We start from the raw sequence: 23,196 nt of genomic DNA, 5'->3' as shown, positions 1-23,196 counted from the left end.
TTAGTTCTTCTTCACTTTCTTCCACTGGAGTGGTATCATCTGCAAATTTTAGGTTGTTAATATTTCTATAAACCAACTTTTAGAAATGCAGATTTGGTAATTCATTCAGGAAGACTGGGGCCAGGAAGCTTGGAGCTGATGGGATTAGAAAGACAAAGACCCCTAAAATCTACACCCCCCACCCAAAATCTAAAGACATGACCTTTAGGACATAACAGGATTAACCCACCACCATCAGAGTTCCAAAAGGGCATACTCAATGCTCAGGTCAAAGTACATGGAACAGGAAGAACCTCAAATACAAAGCTACAGGAACAGGAAGAACCTCAAATACAAAGCCCAAAGAAGGTATAAAAACCCACCACTCCCAGCTCCATTTTGTCAGCCACCCCAGAAACATGCTGTGCCACTGAAGTTTCTGGCAACTAAATAAACAACAACCTTCTTTCCCAAGCAGTCTCCATTTTATTTCCAGCATCTTAGCCTCCATTTTGTTTACTCCCAGCTTGGACTGAACCTGAAGATTTTTCTTTCAACAGAGTCATTTTGTATAACTTGGCACTTTTGGCTGCTATTTGTCTTATTACATTGTTATCCTTGGGATGGTGACATTATTTGCTGAGTGGTGCTTTTTCTTTCAAGAGTGGGCATCAGAATTTAATTTTAATGTGTGCCATTGTGAATACAGAAAAAATGGCAATAATGGTCATTTCTTCTTTCTGCTTCCCTTTCTTTCTCCTTTCCCTCCTGCTCCTTCAGCTGTGTCATTTCTAAGGCTTCTCCTCATTTCCTTTTTGTGGCCATTTTAATCTACCCCACATTTTACCAAGAGGTTGAATTAAAAGAGAATCTACACTTCATAAGACAATATTCAGGTGCACCCTGCTTTGTATTATCACACTTTTGTAGGACCTTCATGTGTCTCCACCACTCCCCTTTGATAGAAATTTTCCAAGTGAGCTGCAGGATTGGACCCTGTTATTTACCCTATGGTGAATTTGGCTTTGGATAGTGTAAAATAGATTTGGCATGGTAAAACTTAGGGTGTTTAAAAACTCCTGCTTTAATTTCAACATTGTTGTTGTTTAATTTTGTCTTTACATTTTAAATATACATGTACCCTCTTTTGAGAGAGATTTGACCTTGAAATATGACACTGAAACACTGATTATATTATTGTTGTTGTTGTTATTGTTAATAGTACGGTATATTAATACAGTATAACATAATATAATGTGATATAAATATAACCAAATAAATAATGAAGTGTCTTTGCCTTACTTCCATGGTTACCATGGCATGAAGAAAGAAAGAAAAAGAAAGAGAGAAAGAAAGAAAGAAAGAAAGAAAGAAAGAAAGAAAGAAAGAAAGAAAGGAAGGAAGGAAGGAAGGAAGGAAGGAAGGAAGGAAGGAAGGAAGGAAGGAAGGAAGGATGGAAGAAAGAAAGAAAGAAAGAAAGAAAGAAAGAAAGAAAGAAAGAAAGAAAGAAAGAAAGAAAGAAAGAAAGATGTTATAATTATGTAAACTTATTACAGCTGCCCAGCTCCAGTGGACACTGGGTGGCAGAGCCTCCCAGACTACTAACACAAATCAAACAAAACAAAACAGCCCCCTGACTTCCTAAAAAACAACAACAGTATATTACCCACAGGCCTGGAATTAAAACCCAGTTTTAAGAGTTATACTTCTCTCTCTCTCTCTCCTTCTCTCTCTCCTTCTCTCTCTCCTTCTCTCTCTCTCTCTCTCTCTCTCTCTCTCTCTCTCTCTCTCTCTCTCTCTCTCTCTCTCTCTCTCTCTCTCTCTGTGTGTGTGTGTGTGTGTGTGTGTGTGTGTGTGTGAGGAATGCTATACCAAAGGTTATATGAGCAGATCCCTGGATGCCTATTATAGCTTCCATTACTTATTTTGAATCAGAATTATCCTTTGGGTTTCATATGTGTCCATGCAGTGTGTTTTTTTCCATTTATTTGTTAGATTTAGGTCTCAGTTTTCATCCAAAAGCTCAAGGAAGCATATATAACATGACTTCCCCTCCTTTTTTTAAATAGAGCTTTTATGACTGGGGATGAACTGAATTTGGGTCTCCACATACCAGTCCAATATTTCAATTACATAGATCAAAATTATCATAAAAATGTAGATTCAATTTGTCTGGCCTTAATTTAAAAAGGATGATACATGTGAAATAGGTCAGTTCATCCATTCTTATTACTCTGTGATGCAGAGTAATAAAGGTTCCCTTAAAATAAATGCTAGGTCTAAATGAAAATTATAGAGGTGATGAATACAAAAACTGATTGGATGCCACTATGTATGGTATCATAGTTGAATCTTTAAAGGGGAAGTTAAGGACTCATGAGATAGGATGCATTAATTACAAAATAGCTATTTGGTTCCCTCTAGCAATACAAAGCAAGAATGGTGTAACAAAATGTTGCTATTGAATTATGGAAAATTACTTTCCATAATTGTGTCACCCCTATTCAATTTTTTTTCTTGGACTTTTACACAAAACAAAGTCTGGGAGCAACCTCATTGTGGAGTGAGGGTTACGGAAACTCTCTTTCTTAAATTCAACTAATTGAAACACTGTCCACTTTTGGACCCTGTTTTATAGGATTCAAAAATCTTAAGAAACATCTGTATCATGGATGATGTCCAGATCCTGAGGAGCTTTTGACTATGCATGCTAGGACAGCTGAGAAATTTAGTTTTACAGTATCTAGAGGGTCATTGGATCATTATCACACACACACACAAACACACACAGAGAGACAGAGATAGACAGACACACACACACACACACACACACACACACACACACACACAGAGACTTTGAAGGACCTTGCTACAATAATTTATGCCTTTATCATTAGGTAAGACTACTACAACAACACACCTACATAGGACTGTTTCTGAAGGAAGCAATAGCCTATATGATAAGTGGTATACAACAGTGTGTGAATTTAATGTGCAGCTAAAGTCAGCCACATTAGGTAGACCAGATCAGGAAACTGATTCCACACTAGTCAGTATATTACTGAGATAAACTATAGTAGCAGGATCTTGCAAAACTGCCTGTTTTCCCTTCCCTCCTTTTTACATCCCAGTGTGTCAGATGGGTGCCAGTCTGAGTCTCTTTTGAATACTCTCCCACCAATGTGGACTCAATTTTTGCCATTTCTTCATTGTTATTTTTCTAATCACTTCTGACTGCTTTCTCTAAGATGGGTCTCCATGGCTTCCAACAACTAGAGAATTTCAGAACTGCACTGTCCAACCAGAATTGACTGCCCAATACATACCGTAATTTGTCTAGAGAAACTACTGATAGTACTCTACGTCTGGGGAATGGGAAGACTTAAGTTTGGAGATGCTACATCTTAGTAGCAATGCCTGCCCTTTGGGACACCCTGGTTGTTGAGATGCATCATACTCTTGGTTTTCTTTTCAGAAGAGGCTAAAACCTAAGTTATTCTGAAGAGCATTTGTTATTGAGAGAATGCCATCCAAATGTGAATGTCATTGGTGGATTTTAAGAATGTTTGTTTTGCCAATAATTGGTGTTCATTTAATTTCTATAATTCTTTTTCTTAAGTTATGCTTACCATGGATATTTTAATACTGTGTCTCCTAGATTGTTAATTTTTGGGAATCCTAACAGAATAATGTAATGCACAATTAAAATACTCTCTCTCCTTCTCTCTCTCTCTCTCTCTCTCTCTCTCTCTCTCTCTCTCTCTCTCTCTCTCTCTCTCTCTCTCTGTGTGTGTGTGTGTGTGTGTGTATTTGTGTGTCTCTCTGTGTGTGTCTGTGTGTCTCTTTGTCTGTGACTGTCTATGTCAGTGTAAATTTATATAATATTGCTCATTTGCCAAAGAACACCTCAGTATTGGTGGACTTTCATTCTGTCCTGTTGGGACCTATTAAGGGCAAGAGGCAGATGTTAATACTTGAAGAGAGTAAAATAAGTAGATAAAAATTATGTTTACTAGCAATGGAGTGCTCAAAATAAAGGTTCCAAAAAGAATTGGTTTGCTATCTATCAACAGGGAATAATTTTTTATATCACTGGAAATTTGAAGAAGAGAAGTATGAGGAACACTGTTAATAAAAAGAGGTTATAGGAGGAAGAAGAAATGGTTTTGCTAATATTAAACCATTTTTAAAAGTTTGCTTATAATGCCCCGGAAACCTGGGCCTTTTCTTATCACTGGCTGGGGTTATATTATATGTTAGATTGAAAGTCTGCAGGTGAGCCACCTCCAGGCAGAAGTTAAGTTATTAGAATTATTGAATTTCTAGAAAATCGAGAGTTGGGATTGGGAGAAAGGAAACCTAGATGAAAGAAATCATTATGAAGTCATGTTTTTCTAAACAGGCTTAAACAGGATTCTTCTTGAAAGAATTGTTACATTGGACCACTAGGAGGTAGGCATTATGTCACATTTTCCTCTAAATTAGGACTTGTCAGTCATAAGTACATGTTATTCTATGGGGTTAAAACCTTCTCCCAAGAACTGAACATATGGACCTTTTAATTTCAGATGAAGCTATATAACGTATTGGTTTGAGGAGCTAGCAATGTTTTTCTGCTTAGCAGTTGCAGGAAAAGATATACAGAATCCACAAAATGTAGTTTTTCCTAAATAGATTTCTATAAATCTATTTTTCTTTTAGAATAGATAACAAGTTAGAATTGAATAATGTGATAATTTCTCTGGGTGCTTTTTATTATTGCAACATAATAGGCTACATATTATACATAAAAGAGTAAGGTGCTCTATTTCTTACTAACAAACATTTTTTGTCTTTATTTTTATGTTTTAGTGGCTTCATTGTAATTTTTTGCCCAGAGCCATTGGGAAATAGGAAGCATACAGGTTGTGAATTCAGAGTTGCCAGTTCTTTAGCTGGTGTTGGTCTTCATATACATCTTCTTCGTAAGATTCTAGGACAGGGGTGTCAAACTGCTGGTCTGCGGGCTGGACATGTCATCCAGAAGCTGCGCCCATCCCATTGCCGACAATGGCAAAACCGTCCTGATACATTGCGTGATGTCACATGATGTCATGAGTTTGACATGTCTGATTTAGGATGTTATAATGAATTGGTGTAGTATATGTGCCAATCCAAACAGTGTGGCCTTTTGTAATTGACAGATGGAAATAAAAAATGGTAAATTTTCTAAGTGCATTCAAAAATTTTGGTATGGACCCAGGGTGTTCATAGCTACTGGAACTATTCTGGCTGGTTCAGGCCAAAATCTTTTAATTTTGATTTTCAGATCTTGGTACTTTGGGATAGTCTCCAACAGTTTGTGTTCTATTCTACTGTTTCTTGGTATTGCTACATCAATTATCCGTACTTTCTTCTTTTCAACTACAGTTAAATCTGCTCTGTTATGCCAAAACTTTATCAGTTTCTATTTGAAAATCCCATTATTATTTTAATACACTTATTTTGAACTACCTTTTCAAATCTGGGCTCCCATCAATTTTTCAAGCTCCTGGAACTTGTCAAAGCTGACCGGTTTATGGTGCCTGACCTTGGCTACGAGTAGACTGGAATTTGAGTCTTTTCACTGCTGGTGTAACACTAACTTATGGTCTCCTGGTACTAATAGCGGTTAATTCAGAAATAGCTTTATTTTGAAGATGTGAAAGCTTGGGTTTCAGGACAGAAGGACAGCTTTTGGGGGAAAAAAAGTAGTTCATTAATAGTTCACTGATACAAGTTTTTAACAGGTTATATTACTCAGCTTAGTCCACGCTCCTAAACTGAAATGTGCATTTTTCTTGTTTTAATAGTCATTTTTTAAGCTGTGAGAATGCACGAACTGCTTCTGCATAAGTAATTGGTGGGCCTGTGTCTCCATCTAGTGGACTGCAGCTACCATGTCAGCATGCTACTTTATTATGGATAACTTGAGAGAATTTTTCCATGCTACCAATACCAACTTTTTCAATATTTCCAGATTTTCTTTTAGAGTGAGGACATTTCCCTGCTTTCTTTAAAATTATTTTTACACACATTTCCCAAAAAAATCAAATTAATAAGGTAGCTGTGCCATGGTTTAAATATAGAGTTCAGGTGAAGCCAAATTCCAAATGGTAAATCTGGTTTGTTTTTTTTAAAAAAAAGCATGTTCTGAAAATGCAGAAACTCCATTACACATGTGGCACCCCATCTTCATTCAGTTCCAACCAGCATTAACATTAGAAGATTGAGGTCCAAAAGAAACTGGTGAAGAGAATTCCAGAGAAGCCTTACCACACTGCAACCCATTTGATACATCTCCAAACCGTCCCCATCCCCATTCATAGCTTAAGTCTTCCTCACCTGTACTGCTGTTCAAATAACATTTTCCCTCTAGCTCATCAAGAGCAGCCTCAGTATGTTTTAATGCCCATTAGCTCACAGGGGCAATACAGCCAAATGATAACTAGCAGATGCAAACAAATTTGCGCTTTTTGAATGCTATAGACTGAGATGGACAGATTCTTTTTCTCCTGCTTCCTGGACAGCCTTTTCTGTTGCCAATTATTCCCCAGAAATGGATACTGCCGCATGAGAAATGGCAACTCACTTATTTGCCAAGAAAACTGCAGGTCTATATTTTGATGGCCACCAGGATACTGTATATTGTGATTTGCAGGGGAGTCTGTGTCATCCCCCCCCCCTAATGAAAGCTAAAGATGGCCCTGGCAGTGTTTCAATGTATGGCAAATTAGGAGAACCAAATGCACATTTTATTCAGGGATTATTCACAGCTATTTCCTTCTGGAAAAACATGCCTTACAGTATGTAGCTTCTGCTGCTAAAGTAGGGGGTGGTGATGGTGGTTCTTCACACAGATCTTTGGTGAAGAAGACTGAAACCTCCTTTAAATTTAGATTGCTTTCTTTTGTTTCCACTTTGTTATTCTGTTAAATAATAATACAACAGAAGAGAAGAGAAAGAGCTGGGGGGGGGAAATCACAAATTACACAGATCTGCAAATAGAAACAGACTGATTGTGACAAAAGAAAGCAAAGACAGTACCGATAAAAATAGGCATTGTGGGTGCAATCCAAAAACATCTGGAGCACTATGAGAATATCATCAGCATTGACAAAATTCACCATCAGTCAATTGCAAAAGGCAGCTTTAGTTGGAACTACTTACATCCTGAGACTATACTGTACCTTTAACAATTTCAAACAGCATCTGCCTATCTCAGGTCCTTGGGAAAGACTTGATAGGTGAACAAAAATGCCAAATCCAGTCTAAACATCTAGCTGTCTGTGCAACAAATCAAATAATAATATACTGCTGCCCTTCAAGTTCAAATCCAAGAGGAAGATTTATTGTTTTGAGTTGTAAGACAGAGGACCCTAAAAGAATCTGATTCTCCAAGAGACCTATTTATGCTAATTTGACATGCCAATTTCATTAATTAACTAATGAGTGCTAATCTAATACTTGTTGCCACCTCTGTGAACAACCAAGGGTAGCCTTGGATTTAAAATGTGGAATTATTCTAAATTCATCTTCTGTGGTAACTCTGTCCCTGATTTTAAAATGTCCATACTTGCATTAAGGAAATGCAAAGAGAGATCAGATTGCAAAAATTTTAGGTATGTGTTTTGTCAAGAGATTCACAATTCCTAATGCGTTTGCTTTGAATTAATCCATTTACCAGTACCAGGACTTGTGTACTTGCTCAACACTTATTTTATAGTCCAATCATCACCCACTTGCTTTTCTAGATTTCATTTTTCTCTCAACTACTGTTCACAGTCAGCCCCCAATTGCGCATCTCATTGAGTAGACTGCAATGGACAAACATTTAGGTCACAAAAAATATTACCAGGTGAGCAGTCTTATACAGTAGCAGCTTTTGCAATTGCTCTGTGAAATCAATCATTAAAAGCCCTTATTATTAAAATCCATTATTAAAAGTAATGAAACTACAGGTAGTTCTTGTTTAACAACTGCCTCGGACAGTAATGAAAGTAGTTTTGGATCGGTGCCTGCATTTACGACCTTCACAGCTTCTCTTTCTTAGTCACATATTCATCATTGTAGTCACTTAGCACACATTGTCCTGTGTTTGACTCATTTTTCCCCCACCCATCCCTGCCCCAGGAGAACAATTGCCCGAACAAGCTATCTCTTATTGAACTGCTTTTCTCCAAGGAGCAGCCTGTCCCTAAAAAGTGCTAACTGCAAGCTAAAAGGCCCAGTTCTGTGACCTTAATTAGTTGATCAGAATTCTCCAGCTGGCAGCTGCTGCCTGAAATTAACCAGACCTTAATCAATTTCTCATTAAAGGCTTTTTATTTTTTGCCTCTTAAGCAATTGGCTAGGCAAATAGCAGACCCTAGCACATTCCTTTTGATGTGTATTTCCCATTGTGTGCCTGCAAATAACAGGCCCTAGCACATTCCTTTTGATGTGTATTTCCCATTGTGTGCCTGCTTATTCTCTTGTAATCCCTTCCTCTCCAATGAAGGTAAATACAATGCAATCCTGAAGTACTCATTCTGGGTCAGACCATCTTTTTAATCTTTTCAAGTGAGCTCAAAGAGTGGAGGCTCTGAGGAACCCAGAGCCCTGCCAATAACAAACCAACAGAGTAGAAATGAAAGCAGAGAATATTTGGCCTTTCTTTCTGTACTGATTACCTAGTTTGGGTAATGAAATGTCTGCAATAAAACAACCAAACTCAGAGCACCAAAGACCCCCTATTTCAACTCTGAGCTACAAATATTAGAATAAGAGAGTTGGAAGGGTCCTTGTAGGTCATCTAGTCCAACCCCCCCCCCCAAAAAAAGCAGGAGACCCTACAGGTAGGCAACCTTGGCTCTTTTATGACTTGTAGACTTCAACTCCCAGAATTCCTGAGCCAACATGGCTAAGCTTGGAAACCTCTCCCTTTCCCCTCAGGGTTTGAAGACCCCTGCCCTAGTGTGTTTTTTGGAGCAAAAATTAATATAAGACCCGGTCTTATTTTTGAGCAAACACAGGGTATAAGCCAGGGGTAGGCATGCTGAGGGCAAAGGGAGAGGTTTCCATGCTGAGTCGTGCTGGCTCAGGAATTCTGGGAGTTGAAGTCCACAAGTCATAAAAGAGCCAAGGTTGCCTACCCCTGCCCTACACCATTTCTGAAAGATGGCAGTCCAGTCTCTTCTTGAAAGCTCCCACTGATGAAGCTCCCACAACATATTCTCTGTTATTGCTGTCTTTCTTCTCACCCAGCATTTGATTTGTTTGAAAGATGTTGTATATAATTATTTTGATCAATTTAGGATCCAAATTAATTTCCACTCAAGATTAGGGGCAGTGTAGAAGCCTGAGTTTCTGGACACCAGACTGCCCTTTTGGCCTGCTTATGACTGAGGTCTGAGCTTTTAGTCAATTGACTGCAATGAATGAAGATACTAGAAGGGCTCCAGTACAAAAATTCCCTGTCTAAGATCAGAATTCACTCTCCAGACTTCATAGCTGAAATCTGCTCTTACATGTGGGTCTTGGAAGAGTGATGTATTTTATTGCTTCCAGGATAACATCTCACTGCATCTCTGTAATGTGTGTCTCTCTGTCAATGTTTATATATTTATAGCACCACCTTTCCTAACCTTGGACCCTCAGATCTATTTGACTTGGCTGGGGGAATTAAGAGAGATGAAGCCTAAGCTAGGCTGAGAAAGATCAATTTGACTAATCTATTTTTCTATGGTAATTATGTATTAATTACATGGCTTCCCAATGTTTTAGTTTCTACCTGAGTTTGCAGCCTGAGTGGGCAACTTTGTATGGAAAGGTGAGATACAAATTAGGTAAAAACAAATTAATTTAAGCACTTTGGTTTTCCTAATAAATTCTAACCAAACAAGTGTTGATCTTCTGAAGCACTATTAATCCCCAGGCCTGAAAGCTGGCTGGGTGACTTTGGTCCAGTCACTCTCTCTCAGCCCAAGAGGTCAGGTTTGGGCCATAAGATATTCCAACATGAGTACTGGCAGTGAAAATTGATGCAGGGAGCCTTGCACAAATTAAAGTTTTGTCTTAAACTGTCTGGAAAAATAAATAAAATAAATGAATGCAGCAGAAATGAAAGCAGAGTGGATCCATTAGAAATACAACCATGGTTAAGGTAATAAGGCATGCATGCATAACAGAAGGAAAGGGAGTATTTAATGCATTATGGATTTTTTCCTAGGTATACAGAGTTCAGAACACCCCAATACTCTCCATTTCTATTTCTATTAATATTTTATTTCTATTAATATTTCTATACCGCCCTTCTCCCGAAGGACTCAGGGCGGTGTACAGGGCAAGAATAAAACATAAAGTTACAAAAATTAAAAAGTTATTAAATACATGCCCATAAAAAACAATAAATACATTAATAAAACCCCCAATAAAATGATAATAAAAACCCCAGCAATCCCACCCTCAGGCCAGGCCGGCTTGTTCGAACAGGTATGTTTTCAGATCGCGGCGAAAGGAGCGAAGATCCGGCGCCGTCCGGAGCTCAACCGGTAACTGGTTCCATAGCTCCGGAGCGCCCACAGAGAAAGATCTCCCCCTGGGGGCCACCAGTCTACATTCTCTGACCGGTGGCACCCTGAGGAGTCCCTCTCTGTGGGAACGCACAGGGCGAAGGGAAGTTGACGCCGGCAGCAGGTGTTCCCTAAGGTACTCCGGCCCCCTGCCATGTAGGGCTTTAAATACCATAACTCCATGTCCATTCAAAAGGAAATAAAGGTGCAGTGAGTTGTACCCAAGTCTGAGAAGGGATTTGCAAATAAAGAATTTATATTTGTTTCTCATGGAAGCATAAATTTAATAGGGACCATTTAGATCAGCAGGTCCAACCTCTGCTTCATGCAGGTATTCAAACTGAAGCGTTGCTAACAAAGATCTGTCCAGCTTCTGCTTGAAGATACATATTCATAGGAATTACAACATCTCCTAGATAATTATTTCCATTGTCAGACTCTTAGGGCCAGAATCTGGCTTTGGTTAGTTAAGACCTTTCTGGGACAGTGCTGTGCTTGAAGTTGTGAGATTCTGGGGAGGTAACGTAGCAAAGTCTTAAAGAGTGTTATTGTCAGGTCTGCCATAACATTGCTTAAGCCCTGCTTCACTTCAATGGCATCCTGCCATAAAAGGGGGGAAGGGAGAAGTAAGGGGATATTGGGAGAAGGGAGGTGAGAGGAATCAGAGGTGCTAGCCTGGAACAGTACCTGGCAGATCCAAGGACCCAAGCATGAGAATGAAATGTGAATACTCACCAAAGAGGCACCAAACTTTAGGACTGTTACTGTTGAATAGTGGGTTCTTTGGTGCAGGAATGAAGACGCGGAACAGAGTACAGGATAACTCACTGTTTATTTCGTGCTGGAACTGTACTGGGGAAATGTCTGCAACTAGCTGCAATATATAGTCTAGCTCCTAGGTGGCAGCCAATAGGTTTGAATCAACCATTGCCACCTGGAGATAGCCAATTGCAGCACAGGAGACTTAAAGTTTGGATTGCTGGAGAGCCATTAGCTGCTCCAGCAACCCACGTGGTGTTTCACAAGAGCTCAGTACATAATACCCCTCCTCTCTTAGATAAGACTATGACAACACCAATTAATCTCAACAATTGTCAAGACTCATTATTCAAACACACTAAAGTAAAGTGATAATAATAAAATAATAATAATAAAAAACAATGTAGGTTACAATGAGATTAAACAATGTCTCAATGATCAGGCTTCCATTTGCAGTAATAGACAGTTACAACATAGCACTAGTTTCTGTAGTCTAGTGGCAACAGGTTTTACAACAATATATAGCTCTTTATTTTACAACGTAATCTGCAAGATATGAAGGAGGCTTGTGTGCCCTAGAGGAACATCTTGGAGTTTCCATCACTTTGTGGTCTACCAGCTTACCCAGTGGGCTGGGTAGATTTGTGTCCTTTGGTGCTCCTGAGTCAAGGGGATTCAATGCACTCTGGCTGGCCTCTCCAGGTTGGCCCACCACAGAGTCAGACTGTTCTGCAGAGTAGTCACAGCGGTTGCTGAAGTTCTGTTGGCTTGCTCTTTCAGGGGGTCCATGTTGCACTCCAGAGCTCCCCAGTTCTCCCTCTGGTTCCACCTCAGTGAAGAAGGAAAAGTCCTGGTAGTCCACGTGAGGGCTGGCTTGGCCGCAAGTTTGAGGACCTTGGGAGGGACTTATGACACAGTCCTCACTTAGTGGCCATTCTGGAAACTGTTTCCTGAGCTGATCAATGTGTCATCTGACAACTCGCCCTCCCTCCACCCCCACTTCATAAGATAGGGGTCCGGATGCCTTGGTGATTTGACCAGGAACCCACAGATTCCCATGACCATAGTTCCTGACCCAAACCCAATCACCCATGTGCAGCCCCCTCAGGGGTTTTGGTCGAGAGGCTTCTGCTGCCACTCTATCTGGATGCAACCTGTCCAGTTTAGTAATCAAACGCCTCCCCCAATGTAGTTCTGCAGGACTTTTGCCTGTAGCAGTGCAGGGCGTAGAATGCTGGCAGAGTAAAAAATCTGCCAATCTGTGATGCCAGTCATCTGTAACAATGCGCTTGAGTGCCTCCTTCGTTGTCCTTACCATGCGTTCAGCTTGACCATTAGAAGATGGATGAAAAGGCACAGACGTTGCATGTCTGATGAGATTAACTCTAAGGAAGGCCTGAAATTCAGCAGCAGTGAATTGGGCCACATTGTCTGAAACTAAGACATCTGGCAACCCATGTGTGGCAAAGAGTTTTCTCAGCACCTGGATGGTCCTAGCAGTAGTCATGTTAGGAACTGGAATTACTTCCAGCCATTTGGAGTGGCTATCTACTCTATAAGGAAGAGCTGTCCCTGAAAGGGCCCAGCGTAGTCTATGTGAACCCTAGACCAGGGAGTATGCATTTCCTCCCACCTGTGAACTGGACCCTGTGGCATTTCAGGCCTAGATTGCTGGCATGTATGTATAACAACCATGAACTTGACCCTCAATGTCCTTATCAAGGCCAGGCCACCAGAGGTAGCTTCTAACTAAAGCTTTCATTCTGACAATACCTGGATGTCCTTCATGTAATGATTGTAAAACCTTGTCTCTTAGGGAAGTGGGAATTATGACTCTGTTCCCCCCTAATATGCACCCTTTATGTGCAGATAACTCATGTCTCCTGACAAAATAGCTTTGAAAATCTGAGCCTGGATTTTTTTCCAACCAGCCCGTGTATACCCATGACAACACTCTACTAAGTATTTTATCTGTGGCAGTTTCAGCAGCAATGTCCCCTGCATGGAGGGGAAACTCAGGTATGTCATGTATGGACAATATTCTAGCAGCAGGAGCCAGATCTGGATCCATTAGTGGCAATGGTAGTCTGCTGAGGCCATCAGCATGGCCCATTTCCTTGCCCAGTTTGTGAATTAATTTAAAATTGTATGCAGATAGGAAAATAAACCATCTCAACATTCTTGGAGATAGTATGTGGGGGGTTTGTTTGTCCATTGTGAAAAGTCCCAACAGAGGTTTGTGGTCAGTGTAAACTGTGAAATCCCTGCCATATAAATAGTCATGGAATTTTTTTATTCCAGCAACGATGGCTAGGGCCTCTTTGTCAACTGAGCATAGTTGCGCTCAGCAGAAGACAATGTCCTTGAGTAAAATGCTATTGGAACCTGTTTCCCATTTTTTTCTATGTGACTTAAAACTGCCCCCACCCCATAGGGAGATGCATCACATGCAAGACATACAGGTTTAGACTCTTTGTAGTGAGTTACAGTGGACTTTTCTGACAATAGTGCTTTTAATTCCTGGAAACTTTTTTCATGTAAGTTAGTCCATTTCCATGGAGCTTTCTTATCTAGAAGCCTGTGGAGTGGCTGTGCTATTGCAGCCTTATGAGGTAGAAATGTGTGATAGAAGTTTAGGAGACCCAAGAATGCTTGTAGTTCTCCTTTTGATTTGGGCCTAGGAGCCATTTTAATGGCCTTCATTTTAGAATCAGCAGGGTGAATGCCGTTAGCATCAATTTGGAAACACAGGAATTCTGTTGAAGAAACCCCAATACTACACTTGTTCTTTTTAAATTTAAGGCCTGCTTTGCGAAGCCTCTGCAAAACAGCCTTGACCCTACTGGCCAACACTTCTGGGGATTCCCCTGCAATAAGAATATCATCAAAATAAGGGCAGATGCCCTGAATAACCTTGAGTGTACGTTCCATGATTCCCTGAAAAATACCTGGTGCAACACTGACTCCAAACTGTAAGCGTTTAACTTTGAAAGCCCCCCTGTGAGTCATGATCGTTTGAGCCACGGCTGTGGCCTCATCAACTGGAAATTGCTGATAGGCCTGTGCTAAATCAAGTTTAGCAAAAAATAGTACCCCCTTGCAAGGAAGCTAAAATATGGTTGACCACTGGGACCGGGTACGCGTGTTGCTTGAGGGCTTTATTTAGTGTGCATTTATAGTCAGCACAAATGTGAACTTCCCCATTGGCTTTAAGTGGGGTGACTATAGGAGTTTCCCACTCCCCACCATCAACAGGCTGTAACACGCCCTGTTCTACCAGCTTATCAATTTCGGAATCAATTTTATGTTTTAAGGCAAAGGGGACCCTACGAGGCTTAACCTTGATTGGAACTACGTTGGGAATCAAGCTTAAATGAGATAGGTGGGCCTGTGTATATTCCAAGGGTTGAATCAAAAACATCCACATATTCCTCGCACACTGACATGAGGTCTGCAGTTTGTGTCTAGTTTATGCCAGTAATCTGAATACCTAAGGCATCAAACCAATTGAGTCCAATGAGACTCGTTCTCTGGCCCCCTACTACTATTACATCCAGGTGCCCCAAAAACCCTTTAAACTTAACCAACAAGGTGGCTTCTCCCTTAACTTTAACATGCACATTTTGAAAACCCGTTAGGATTATATCTGAGGGTCTTAGTTTGGCCCAATTGTTACTGCACCTGCACACAAAGTTAAAAGTGTCTTGAGAAATGATTGAGACTGCAGAGCCAGAGTCCAATTCCATCTTACATGCAACTCCTTGTAGCTCTACCATGAGCTTGAGTTTAGGCTTGAGGGGGCGACGAGCCCCGGTGCGGCATACGCTTCTACGGCTTCTGAAGAATCCCACACTAACTGGACCCTGGACCCCAGTTCCTCTCCTAGTCGGTTCTTCCGACTGGTGTTTGGGTGGCCGGTCTCTCTGTTGGACTCTGCAAACCACCGTGATGTGGCCTGTCCTTCCACAAGCTCTACACGTGGCTGAACGAAATCTGCAGTTGGCACGGAAATGGTTGCCGCCGCATCCCTTACATCTCGGTAAGAGAGCTGCCTTGTAATTGTCCTCTCGCGGCTAGCCGTTGCGGTGTGGTGCGTTGGGCTGCTTTTAGAGTCGGTTGATTTCAGGTTCTTGTTCGGAGAGTTCTTTGGTGTGTTTGGCATCCTCACAATGGACCGTTTCTTCAAACCTTGTCGATTTGGTGGGCTGAATGGTTTGAATGGTGCCCCCGGCAGCTTTGTCGGACATCACCTCATCCTGTGCTTCAAAAAATGTTAAATTTGGCCTAGCAAATAGTCTCTGCTGAAGTGTTCTGTCCCATAGGCCACAGATGAGCCGGTCTCATAGTCGCAGTTCTAAATTTGAAAACTTGCATAGGCGTGCGGCCTGCCTTAGGCCCGCTATAAACTCTGACACTGACTCCCTGGGAAGCTGCACTCTCTGGTCGAACTTGAAATGCCAAGCCACCTCAGACATCTTGGGCTGGAAGTGCCCGGTTAGCCTCTTTTTAAAATCTGCGTAAGAGACCGCTTTGATTGGTGTCGGCACGAAAAGGTTCTTGGCTAAATCAAAGGTAGCTGGGCCACACACGCAGAGTAGCGTTGCGGCCTTCAGTCCTTCTTCTGCGATCTGATTGGCTCTGAGGTAGTTTTCTACTTGCGATAGATATGATGGCCATTCCTCCGGGTGTTTCACGTCGAATTCTCACAATTTGCCAACCTTCGGCATTCTTCTTTCTGGTTCCTGCGTTCTTTCTGGATCCTGCTTCAGGCTCAGGGAATGAGTTCCCTGAGCACAAGGTCACTATTGTAGTTGCTAGCCGACCTTGGGGGGGGGAATGTCTCTTCCCTCTGGCATGTGCTACCTTTCCCTCGAAGACTTCAGCTCTTAGTCAGTGAAGCAGGATCCCACCTTCATCACCACTGTTAAATAGTGGGTTCTTTGGTGCAGGAATGAAGACGTGGAACACAGTACAGGATAACTCATTGTTTATTTCGTGCTGGAACTGTACTGGTGAAATGTCTGCAACTAGCTGCAATATATAGTCTAGCCCCTAGGAGGCAGCCAATAGGTTTGAATCAACCATTGCCGCCTTGAGATAGCCAATTGCAGCACAGGAGACTTAAAGTCTGGGTTGCTGGAAAGCCCTTAGCTGCTCCAGCAACCCACGTGGTGTTTCACAAGAGCCCAGTACATAACAGTTACCAAAACAACTAGTTTGAACACCATTGGACAATTATGAAAGGATCAAGTGGAAAGGGCCCAGGAGACAGGAAAAGCACTGGATTTACCTGGGAATATTCAGATCTGGCTTTGCTATGCTGTAACTACTTATACCTTTCACTATAAATGGAGTTGAGGGTCTTTCTTTCCTGAACATCCAAGCTGGGACAGGCCTGACAGTTATCATATCCCCCTCAGCCATATTTTCTGAAGATTAAATCTACCTTACTTTGCTCATAGGGCTTAGTTTCCAGTCCCCTGATAATCCTTCCTTGCATTTGTTTCTGGTGTTTTTGAATCTTTATTGGATTCTGATGCCCAGAATTGGAACAGCATTTTAAAAAAGGTCTGGTAGTGGAACTATTATGTCCCATGAGCTAAAAACAATATATCATTAAAGTAATATAAAATTTTGTTGGTTATTTTTGCGGCCATATAATATTATTGGTTCCTAGTCAGATTGTGATATTTACAATTCTAAAATCTTCTTTATTTTCTCTATTATTATGCTTTGCGGTACATATGAAATAAAATTTGCATACTGTATATAATTTTGTATTTCATTTTTCCAAATACTTCTTTGTATATATAATTTTTCTAGTGTTAATTTTCTTAGTATTTCATTTGTGCATATGTGTAATTAAATTCTGAAAAATGTGGATTTCAGAATACACACCCTTCTTTGTTTATAGGTTTCAAAAATTTTAAATGGCCAAGCTCACATGAAAATGAAAATTAAATGTATCTGCCACCAGTAATAAAAAGCATGTTGCACAACTTTCTTAAAAATAATAATTCAGGAAAAAAATTGCTTTAATTTACAACTCTAGGCCGATTATTTTCCCATGGTTGAAATAACAACAACAACAACAACAACAATGTTGGAAGGGACTTTGGAGGTCATCTAGTCCAACCCCCTGCTCAGGCAGGACAAAAAGGGAATTATAAAAAATCAAGAGGAACAAAAGATCAGCTACTCACTGACAAAATGGTACTTAAAATGCAAAACGATGAAAAACAAATTTCAATATGGCGTGGATTGATTACAAGAAAGCATTTGACTCATTACCCCACAGTTGGATTAATGTGTGTTTGGAAAACTTTGGAATCAGCAAAAATATCTGTACATTTTTGAAAGCAAATATGCAAAAATGGAAAACAATTCTAACAGCAAATGGGGAGAACATTGGTGAAATCAACATCAGACGAGGAGTCTTCCAAGGAGACTCACTTGCACCACTACTGTTCAACGTCGCATTAATTCCATTGACAATAATATTATGAAACAAAACTGGGATACGACATTTCAAGCCAGCATGGCAAGATAAACCATCTACTATACATGGATGACTTAAAACTGTATGTGAAAAGCCACACTGAACTTGAATCAATACTCAAGTTCAAGAAATTGGAGCTTCCTGCAATAACTCCAGCAAAGCTACAAAAAACTGTGCTACTCAGAACATCTTGCATTTTAAGGAGATACCTAGTTGATACCTGAGATGCTGGCAGCAACTCGTGTCAACCATTAGTGCCAGTCAATTTGAGTGTTCAGTTGACTGAGGTTCATGTTTAATGAATAAAAGTTTAATAATAATAATAATGATGATGATGATGATGATGATGATGATGATGATGATGATGATGATGATGATGGAAGGAACCTTGGAGATTATCTAGTCCAACCCCTGCTCAGGCAGGAAACCCTATACCATTACAGACAAATGGCTGTCCAGTCTGATTCTGGAAGAAGATTGTTCCACTGGTTAATTGTTCTGTCAGGAAATTTCTCTTTAGTTCTAGGTTGCTTCTCTCCTTGATTAGTTTCCATCCTTTGCTTCTTGTCCTGCCTTCAGGTACTTTGGAGAATAGCTTGACTCCCTCTTCTTTGTGGCAACCCCTGAGATATTGGAACACTGCTATCATGTCACCCCTCACCCTTCTCTTCATTAAACTACACATACCCAATTCCAGCAACCGTTCCCTATATGTTTTAGCCTCCAGTCCCCCAATCATCTTTGTTGCTCTTCTCTGTACTCTTTCTAGAGTCTCAACATCTTCTTTACATTGTGGTGACCAAAACTGGATGCAGTATTCCAAGTGTGGCCTTACCAAGGCATTATAAAGTGGTATTAATACTTCATGTGATCTTGATTCTATCCCTCTGTTAATGCAGCCTAGCACTGTGTTGGCTTTTTTGGCAGCTGCAGCAGACTGCTGGCTCAAACCTAAGCAATTGTCCACTAGGACTCCAATATCCCTCACACAGTTGCTACTATTAAGCAAGGTACCACCTATACTATACCTGTACATTTGGTTTTTCTTGCCTAAATGTAGAACCTTACTTTTTTCACCATTGAATTTCATTTTGTTAGAAATGGAGACTGTTGTGTTAGTTATAACTGATATGCAACTGGGAATATTCTTGCTAATTTTGGTGTTGCATAACATGTTTTAATTGGCTCAATTTCCCAAGGAGAATTCTAAATCTTAGTGTTGAAAAAGCCTCGTGAGCACTTTCCATGGTGACATTTTGTACTTACTGTGGCTGTTATAATGCATCTCTTCCAGAAACATATACTTTCTAATATTTGCTGCTACTCAGTGAGTGTTTAAATAGGTACCTTGCAAAGTGGACAGTGTTAGTTCAAGGAAGTACAATAGTGGCAGTGTGCATGTCTATTATGCAGAAGAAGATCCCATATTCAATCCACAATGTTTACCAAGGTGTCAGGTAGCATATAACACAAAATTTCTCCGACTCGAATTCTTGAAAATGGCTACTGATCCAAATAGAAATAATGGGATAGGGGGAAATGTTCCTAAGGATATCAATTTGTACTAGTTTAATAATCAGAGCATGTGCTCAGCAGCACTGTGTCAAAGATTCTTTTTTTTTTCTTGCAGGATCCAATCTGGGTCAATCACTAGGACCAGAATGTTTTGTCTTCCGAGTTTTTGGACTTGTGCTGGAGCCCATCCACAGGAGTGTATACAATTCACTGAGGATGGGCTCCAGCATGAATCTGAAAGCTGGGAAGACTAATCTGGTCCTAGTGACTGACCCAGATTGGATCCTGCAAACAGGTTTGTTTTTGACAGTAAATCAGTTCTGTTTATGTTCACATGGCGAATGATGGATCTCTGTTATTTCTACAGAAAAGCTTTGGCTTCTGGAACATATATTTGCCTTCATTTGTGTTCCCCCCCCCCACAAAAAAAGGCAACTGAACTGGTTTTGTTTGTGTTTTTTTGCTTCAGGAAGAATAAGAAAACAAGAAGCTTCCTCAGTTCTGAAGGCAGAGGAATGGAAGGATAGAGAGTCAGCAGCAGTTTTTAAATGGAAAATTGGGAGTTACAGGTAAGAAAAATGGCAGGGTGCATGCAGATGGTACAGAGGGCATGTGTGCTGTGGGAGGGCAATAGGGAGTTTGGTGGGGTTGATGGGGACCACAGGAAGGCCACCAGAGGTTATTAGAGGGCCGGGCGCAATGGGAGAGTGAATGCTTTGGAGTGTGGGCACCTGGGAGTTGCTAAGGAGTATGAGATCTTTTAGTTTCAGGCATTGTAGTGGGCTCCTTGGGAGAAGAAGTGGAAGGTGCAACTTACTTGGGGCAACTTGTAACCTTCCCTGCCAGCTTCATGGACTTTACTTGTTGGAAGCTGGCAGGGAAGGTTACAAATGGTGATCACTGTAACATTGTAATCAAGAGCTGGGCACCTGAAGGTTCATTTGCAATCACGAGGATGCTGTGATGGCTGCAACTCTGAGGACCGGTCATAAATATATTTTTCCCAGTATCACTGTAATTTTGAATAATTGCTGAATGAGCAGATGCAACTCAAGGTCTATCTGTGAGGAGGCACAGTGGCACACCTATTTAAGATTCATATGTCAATGTTGCACAGTGCTAACATTTTTCAGGAAGAGTTGGCTGAGGCCTGAAGACCTGCATTTTCAGCGAGTTTTGGCAGTCCCTTTTAATTTGATGCTGTACTATTAAACTAAAGTAATTGCATGTTTTTTGTTTTCATAGTAAAGATGTCTTTATTCCAAAATAATAATGTGTTAGCCAGACAACTACATACAAAACATCTACACAAGACTTTGGTAGGAAATATATCCATAACAGTTTTCTCAAAAATCCCATTGCGAACCCAAAAATAACAAGAAAACTTCAAAGAGGGTCTTTTCTGATTTTTTTTAAAAACCAAGTAGCTTTTATTAAAACCTATTGTACATATAATCCCCCCAGCATTTCTGTTCATTGCTTGTAAAGTTTCTACAGATTTTTTTTAAAAAACAACAACAACAGCAAAGAGGAACAAGAAGATATACCAATGTTAATAAATGGTCAGTGAGGTGTATAAAATTTTTATAGCTACTATATACCTGTGTTTTGGTTCTGAAGTGTGCAAGAGACATGAATTATTGTAAAAAAAAAATTCCTCCATATAATTTTGTTGGTTGCCGTGGAGCCAACATTATACAAGGTTTGTAGCAATTCAGAAATATGCATTTTATATCACACTGGGTTTGTTTCTTAACAAAGAAAGCAATCTTAAAAGCTTCAATACAGTTTAAATTAGATATAATTAAATTCTTCTAAATGCAGTGGTACAAGGTAATCTTAATTAAAGTCCATAATTAAAAGAAGGGAGTAACTTTAATTGGATTAGATTTCTTCTTTTTCCCCCCCTTTATTTTCTTCTGATATTTTTAATGTATTATTCTGTGAAAAGTCACAAGCTTAAAGACACAAACCCCTTTGAAACAAATTAGAATATTCTTTTTTTTTCAGTATGAACTGGGACGACTACTGATATAAGATGGAAATTATATTCATCTGCAAGCTTTGTTATGCTTTCTGATAGCAATCCTTTGAAAAGCTAGCCAACCATTCATAATACTATTAGACATTAAAGAAATTAAAGGCAACTGCAACCATTCTGTCAGTCAATATATTGCCCCCAGTGAAATACCAATTTTGAATTCCTCTTGAATTCAGGCGCAGTGTTTGTTCTTAGTTCACTAGAGCCAACACTCTTCTAAGAGAGTCACCAATATTTAATACGTCATAGCATAAAAGGAACTGTTCGTTGCAGTTAAATTCATCAGGAGTGTATGCATTTCATGCATGTTTTGATTGGATGGATGACTAATTTATTATCATAAAACAACAGAACCTTTAATAGCTAAAGACCAAGGATCCCAACACAGATAGCAACTTGGAAAAGTGTTTGCTGTTTCAAGATATTTCTACTCTATACTCGCCCATATGCTGGACCTATAGAACTCCTGTGTTTATTCTGTGTCTTGGACTCCAGTGCTTTTGGGTGAGTTACACTAAAAATGACTGTTCAGAATGAAAAAGTGCAATAATTGTAATATAATTTATGCGGGTACATTCTCTAGTTGAGCCATAGCCTTATCTAGATTTAGATGGAAAAACTTTGGAAACTTGATAAAAAGGAAAATTGTGCAGTCCAATGGAAGTGGTAAATGAAAGTATATGTTGTTGTTGTTAGCTGCGAAGTCGTGTCCGACCCATCGCGACCCTATGGACAACGTTCCTCCAGGCCTACCATCTTCTGGAGTCCATTTAGGCTCATGCCTACTGCTTCAGTGACTCCATCCAGCCACCTCATTCTCTGCCGTCCCCTTCTTCTCTTGCCCTCAATCTTTCCCAGCATTAGGCTCTTCTCCAGGGAGTCCTTCCTTCTCATTAGGTGGCCAAAATATTTGAGTTTTAGCTTCAGGATCTGGCCTTCTAAAGAGCAGTCAGGGTTGATCTCCTCTAGGACTGACCGGTTTGATCGCCTTGCAGTCCAAGGGACTCGCGAAAGTATATGTACCTGTACATATAAATCTTTGGGGGAAAAGAGCATTGCTAATCTTTGGAAATAAAAACCCTTCCACAAGGTCATCCATATGTCCCTAAGATGCCAAGAATTTCTGCTATCTAAAAAGGCCAAGCCACTTTATTTTGTAAACAAATGGACCCAATTCCTGCATGACATGATCAGGCTTCATGCTTTTAAGTTAAAATTCTCTGGTTTGGGATCTAATTTATACTGGCATTTGGCATTTATTAATTTAAGTCATCTTTTCTTTTACAAGACATGTCACGTAGTTATGTGTTAAAATGCAGACAAGACAATCTGATTTTTTTGATGGTGGTCTTTTCAACCATCTGTGTTGACTACGGATTATGGAAGCTGAAATCTAAAAGTTCAAGCTATATGTCTGTAATAATATTTTATAATACAAATATAGGAGCTTTCATCTTCATTCCCAAGATGTCCCTAAGGAACCTGTCAGTGGTACTGGCATTTATCTAATCCTTCAACTTCATGACATTTTTCAAATAGCTATGCTTTTTCCTTTGCTCTTTGTGAGCACGCTTGAAAATTAGTAACACCATGTTCCCACAAAGCAGCTATTTTCTGCATGTGCTTTGTTCACTATGACCGCTGACTTACGAGTAGAAAAATAAAGCAAAAAGATGACGGATGCAGTGACATTTATGTAAGAGGAACAGAAGCCAAATTAAGTTGTTGTGCCACAAAGAAGCAGAAGCAAATTCTGAAGCAAACAAAACAAAACTCTCCTTAGTTTTTTTCTAGACGGTGGATAGAGTAAGGTCAGCTATTCTAGAGCTGGG

This window comes from Vipera berus (genome assembly GCF_964194415.1).
Source record: "Vipera berus genome assembly, chromosome: 1".
NCBI classification, from domain to species: domain Eukaryota; kingdom Metazoa; phylum Chordata; class Lepidosauria; order Squamata; family Viperidae; genus Vipera; species Vipera berus.
This window is presented reverse-complemented; position numbering follows the sequence as displayed.